General features: G+C 44.6%; 1 long non-coding RNA gene across 1 annotated transcript; it reads left to right on the plus strand.

Moving 5' to 3' along the window:
• Positions 1 to 926: 926 nt before the first annotated feature.
• On the plus strand, positions 927 to 2,052 carry LOC145113522 (uncharacterized). Its single transcript, XR_013710787.1, has 3 exons — positions 927 to 1,111; positions 1,307 to 1,376; positions 1,990 to 2,052. It is a non-coding gene; the product is annotated as an uncharacterized LOC145113522 (long non-coding RNA).
• Positions 2,053 to 6,409: the final 4,357 nt, after the last annotated feature.

A 6,409-nucleotide genomic window follows, 5' to 3' on the forward strand; every position in this document is an offset into this window, starting at 1 on the left:
TATCTACACAGCTTCATGAGCTGCTAGACCGGGGGTTTATCCGTCTGATCAGTTCCCCGTAGGGAGCTCCGATCATGTTCGTGAAAAAGAAGGATGGATCACACAGGATGTGCATTGATTATCGAGAGCTGAACAAACTAACGGTTGTAACGCCCGGGTTTCGGGGCTAAGCATTTTTAGACGATGTAATAGTCTAGGTCAACTATTGTAACTCTTTTGATGTAATAAAAATGAAATATTTGAGTATTTTGTGAATTTATGTGCTTATTATTTAATTATAAATGTATAATTAATAAAGAATAAAAATAAGCGTCAAAATTAAAATATGAGATAAGCCCGATATCTTTACATAAAGTTGTAGTGGTCAAAACAAGGATTTCGGAGATATAAAGAACGCCGAAATCCGAGTTATAACGAAGAAGTTATGACCCGACGAAGTTTCACGACGGAACCGACACGATACCGGGAAGCGTGAATAGTGAATTTATGATAAAGCGAGTTTTTAGCCGACACGACCTAAACGAGAATCGAAGAGCTCTTTAATTGTGGCGTAACAATAAAAAGACAGACGAAAACGGACGTCGGATGAAGAAGTTATGAATTTTTAACGGACCAATCCTGTCCCGGCCTGTTAAAAATATAACTTTTAAAATAAATTCAAAATTAGCCAACGGAGTCTAAACAAAAGTTGTAGATTACGTTCCCGCCTTCGCGTGGATATAAATAACGTCAAAAACGGAGCTCGTATGCGAGAGTTATGATTTTTCTAAGACGGGAGGCCGATACGCGATATTGGGTGACGTGGCACCACCAGAAATTGGACACATGGCGCCACCAGAAATTGGACAAGTGGCACCACCAGAAGGCCACCACATGCCCCAACTCACTATAAATAGAAGTGTCGGGTTCTCTCATTTCTTACACCTTTCCTCTTCCACTTTCTCTCTCTAAACTCTCTCTCTAAGCTCCCTTGAGCCCCTAAAAGTCTAGGTAAACCCCCTAGCACCCGAAGGAAGTTCCGAGGCTCCCGGAGTCCCGAGAAAAGAACCTTTCGGCTCGGAAACGCTGCTCCAGCGAAGCCCGGTTTTGAGAAAAACCCGCTGTAAGTAAGGTACGCCTACGAAATTTTTAATATAACTTTTAAATAATTATAGTAATGTTATTAGGTCCTTAAAATAATTATTTGGGCTATTATTATTTATATATTGAGTGTTATTTAACGCTTATATAATAATAATAATAATAGCTAGACTATTAATTAGTCACGGTTAACATTAAAACTAACCTCTAGTGGTATTAATACTAGGTTTTGGTCAAGGAAAAATTGTTTTGAGATAACGAAGTGCTGTTCAAATACCGAGTCACCACCTAATCAAGTGAGTGCATAGTTACTTTCATCTTACACATAGATATGAAGTATTTTATATTAATTACGTGCTATGTGTGCATCTTATCTGAATACTTGCTGCCTATGCTGATGAAAGATTTTTATACATGTTTTAAATAATTTAAACTGTATATGTATTTTATATCTACAAAAATGTTGGGGTAAAACATGGGTAGATGTAATAAGACAATGTGTGATAAAATGATGAGAGGCCTCGATGTTGTTGTTATTGATTCTGTCATCTAGCGGAGTATGGATGACGACCACGGACTCTTCTAGACAGTCCAGTGGAACGCTAGCAGGCTCGCAACCTGTAGGTGTTTGTGAACGATGTGTTCACCGGTGTACTCCATCCCCCTCATGGTTGCCTTTAGGACATTTATTGCTGAGGAAACCCCTTGGCAGTAGTGTCCATCCCGATATTGATCCTTAGTCTAGGTCCCTTATGATAGGTGTTTTAGGGACGTAATGTGAGGATAACGGGAACGGGTAATCGGGTTATTGTTGATTGATGAAATTAATAAACTTATTTATTGTGGGTTGAAAACCCTATGTGCTCACCAGGCTCCCAAGCCTGACCCACTCAGTTTCTTGTCTTACAGGTAGTGGCGCACGAGCATAGATATGATGTTTGGGATGAGAGATTATGAATAAATGTAGTAAGGCTATATTGTACTGTTTATGCTTTTGATCTGTATCGAACATGACATCCCGATGTTTTTTAATGAAATACATTTCTACGGAAATGCTTTGATAAGTCTTTATCATAATTTTATTTTGGGAACAAATTCCGCAACACTTTTATTTAAAATGTTACTCTGATTTTTTAAACACCGCATAAACAAAATCGGTCTTTTCTGGCCGTGAAAATGGGGATGTCACAGTGGTGAAGAACCGTTATCCGCTACCGAGGATCGATGATTTGTTCGATCAGCTACAGGGTGTGTCTTGGTTTTCCAAGATTGATCTTCGGTCGGGATACCATCAGATGAGGATATACCGAAGATAGCTTTCGGGACTCGGTATGGGCATTATGAGTTTGTGGTGATGCCATTTGGGCTCACCAATGCCCCAGCGTTGTTCATGGATCTCATGAACAGGGTGTGTAGACCGATGCTGGATCGGTCGATGATCGTTTTTATTGATGATATAATGGTCTACTCTAAGACCAAGGAGCAACACGAGCAGCATCTGAGGGAGGTATTGGAGACCCTGAGGGCGGAGAGCCTGTATGCCAAGTTCTCCAAGTGTGATTTTTGGCTGCGGGAGGTACAGTTTTTGGGGCACATCATCAACCAGGAGGGTATTTCGGTTGATCCGGCAAAGGTTGAGGCAGTGATGCAGTAGGAAGTACCGAGGAATGCTTCCGAGATCCGTAGCTTCTTGGGTCTAGCGGGCTATTATCGGAGATTCATCCAGGATTTCTCCAAGATTGTTGTGCCCTTGACCCGCTTGACCAAGAAGAATGTGACATTTCGATGGGGTACGGATCAACAGTTGGCATTTGAGACCCGTAGACGGAGGTTATGCGAGGCTCCGATTCTAATACTGCCTGAGGGGTTAGATGATTTGGTGGTGTACTGTGACACATCGATTTCAGGGTTAGATGCGATACTGATGCAGATGGGGCATGTGATAGATTACGCCTCGAGGCAGTTGAAGCCTCATGAGGCAAATTACCCCACTAACGACCTGGAATTAGGGGCAGTGGTGTCCCTCAATATTTGGAGGCACTACTTGTATGGAGTGAGGTGCACCATCTACACTGATCACAAGAGTTTGAAGTATTTGATGGATCAGCAGAACCTCAACATGCGACAGAGGAGGTGGTTGGATGTGCTGAAGGACTATGATTGTGAGATCTTATACCATCCCGGGAAGGCCAACGTGGTGGCCGATGCTTTGAGCCGCAAGGCGGCAGGTTCCCCGATTGAGAACATTTTTTGAGGATGACCGTGATCTCTCCATTGTTGGATATGATCAAGGAGGCTCAGGTCGAGGGGATGAAGAAGGAGAACTGGAAGATAGAGTGGATTCGGGGGCAGTATCCTTTGTTTGTTAAGGATAGTCGTGGCATTTTGACACAATGTGGCCGGGTATGGGTACCGGTAACTGGAAGGGTGAGGCAGAATATATTGGAGGAGGCGCACAAGTCTAAGTTCTCTATACATCCAAGGGCTACAAAAATGTATAGAGATATGAGACTAATCTACCGGTGGCCCTGCATGAAGCGGGAGATCGCCTGGTTTGTGGAGCGGTGCTTGACCTGCAGGAAGGTCAAGGCCGAGCATCAGCGGCCTCATGGCAAGGTTCAGCCGCTACCCATTCCCATGTGGAAGTGGGAAGATATCACTATGGACTTCATTACGAAGTTATCGAGGACGTCAAGGGGTGTGGACGCCATATGGGTGATCGTAGACAGACTGACGAAGAGTGCCCATTTTATTCCGATATCTGAGAGTATATCCGCCGAGAAGTTAGCGGATATTTATGTGCGAGAGGTGGTGGCTAGACACGGGGTGCCAGTATCGGTAGTATCTGACAGGGATGTTCGGTTTACATCCAGGTTCTGGAAGAAGTTCCACGAGGAACTGGGCACTCAGCTGCATTTTAGTACAGCGTACCACCCTCAGACAGATGACCAGAGCGAGAGGACAATCCAGACACTGGAGGATATGCTGCAAGCATGTGTGTTGGATTTTGGAGGGAGTTGGGATACGTACCTTCCACTGGCAGAGTTTTCATACAATAATAGTTATCATGCCAGTATCGACCGACCTCCATTTGAGATGTTGTATGGCAGGAGATGCAGGACTTTGGTTTGTTGGGACGAGGTTGGACACCGAGTCATGGGGAGCACTGAGGTGGTGCTCAAGACTACCGGGCTGATTCAGCATGTGCGCGACCGGCTGCGAGTCGCGCAAAGCCGTCATAAAAGTTATGCCGACCGGCGGCGATCGGATCTTGAGTTCCAGGGAGGGGGATTTTGTGCTATTGAAAGTGTCACCCTGGAAGGGGGTCATCAGGTTTCGTAAGAGGGGCAAGTTAGGGCCATGACATATAGGCCCTTTTAGGATTACGACCTGGGTGGTGAAGGTAGCATATCTCTTGGAGCTGTCGGATGAGCTTAGCCAAATTCACAACACTTTCCATGTGTCACAGCTTTGGAAGTGTGTCACGGACGAGGCCGCAGTCGTTTCTCTGGACGACATTTAGGTGGATGAGAGCCTCAACTACATTGAGAGGCCTGTTTCAATGTTGGATAGGAAGACCAAGGTTCTCCAAAATAAAGAAGTGAAGCTTGTAAAGGTGCAGTGGCAGCACCGAAGTCTCCGAATGGACATAGGAGCCGGAGGATGAGATGCGGGAGCATTACCCCGATCTATTTGCGTCTACGGACTTCAAGGACGAGGTTTAGTCCAAGTGGGGGAGAGTTGTAACACACCAATTCAGGTATTACCACAAAATCCCTTGAAGTTATTAACTATTGCATATTAAGCCCCTTAAGTACGTTGGGCGTACTTCATGAGTACGCTTAGCGTACCACGAATAAATGATCGTGGAGGGCCAACACATACGTTGGGCATACCAAGAGTACGCGGGGCGTACGTGACGGAGGAATTACTAAGCAAGCTTGGAGTGGCTTTGGGCTTCAAGAATCTGCATCTAGTTCACCTAGAGGAGCTTCTGGAGGTATAAAGCTTTGATCTTGCCATCTTATTCATTAGATCTAGCTAGGGTTTTCTATTTTGTCCCTTTAGTTGGTTTTGGATCTCCTCTTGAGAGTTGAGCAACTCCAGAGGTTGAAATGGTTAGATCTGAAGTCCTTTGGTCCATTCATAGCGTAAAAATGAAGTCTTGATGAGTGTTTTGACCTCATGCATGGATTAAGACCCTTGGAAAGGTCTTAATGGTTTGTTGGGAACATATGGGACATGCAAAGTCATAAAGTTGCCAACTTTATCCCCTAGGATGTTTTAATGAGCTCAGATCTGATTATTGGACGTGAGAAAATTGAGTATTAAGAACTTAATGGAAGAAAGTGCTTAATCTGTTAGGACGTTGGGCGTAACTTAGTGTACCCAACGCGTACGACCCGGGGACTCAGTACGTTGCGCGTACCAGGGTGGTATGCAAGGTGTACGCACATCAGATGGACTTGGACTTGTTTTGGGCTTGTAAGCTTTTGGGCCTTGATTAGTCATTGGGCGTGGTCATGTTTGGATTGGTAGGCCAACTTATCTGTTTTGGGCCATGGTTTCTATGATTGTGCTTTATTGGGCCATGAGGCCCATTAATGATAATTAGACATGGACTTTGGGCCCAATAGCAAATGAAGACTTTTGGGCCATTGTGAAAGGACTTGGGGTTTGGACTCGTCAATTGGATTGTGTTCAGTCCTAACCTTGAGTAATGTTATTATTGTTCAGCACGGGTGGTTACAGACTGTTAGGAGAGCAGCTTTCAAATTCAGCAGAAAAAGGTGAGTCTCCTCACCATACCAATGGGTCTAAGGCACCAAGGTCGGCCCATTTTATGATATGTGGTATCCTAGCTGAGATTGCATTGCGTGGCATGTTAGTTGGTATGAGATAGGAAGTATGCTAGTGGTTTATGTGGTATGTTTGTATGAAAGACCATGGGAGAGCCCATAGCACTTGGATGTAAGACCATGTGGAGAGCCCATGGCTTTCCTATCAAAGACCATGGGAGAGTCCTTGACACTTAGGTGTAAGACCACGTGGGGAGCCCATAGCATCCTGGAGTAAGACCCTAGGGACGAGCCCACGACATTCCTATTTGTTGTGTGCATGGCTTATGTGATATATGTAGATGTTATAGCTAATATGATATGTGTTATGTGGTTTGTTTGTGGGTATGCTCTGGGTAACTCATTAAGCATTATCTTACAGTTTGTGGATTTGTTTCAGGTACATCGAAGCCCAATGGCAAGGGCAAGGCATGATGGCGCGGCGTGCACTCTCACTCGGGCATTTCTATGGGACACTCTGACATTTTGAA

The sequence above is a fragment of the Lactuca virosa genome, chromosome 5, assembly GCF_052849685.1.
Source record: "Lactuca virosa cultivar CGN04683 chromosome 5, Lactuca_virosa_CGN04683_v6, whole genome shotgun sequence".
NCBI lineage: Eukaryota > Viridiplantae > Streptophyta > Magnoliopsida > Asterales > Asteraceae > Lactuca > Lactuca virosa.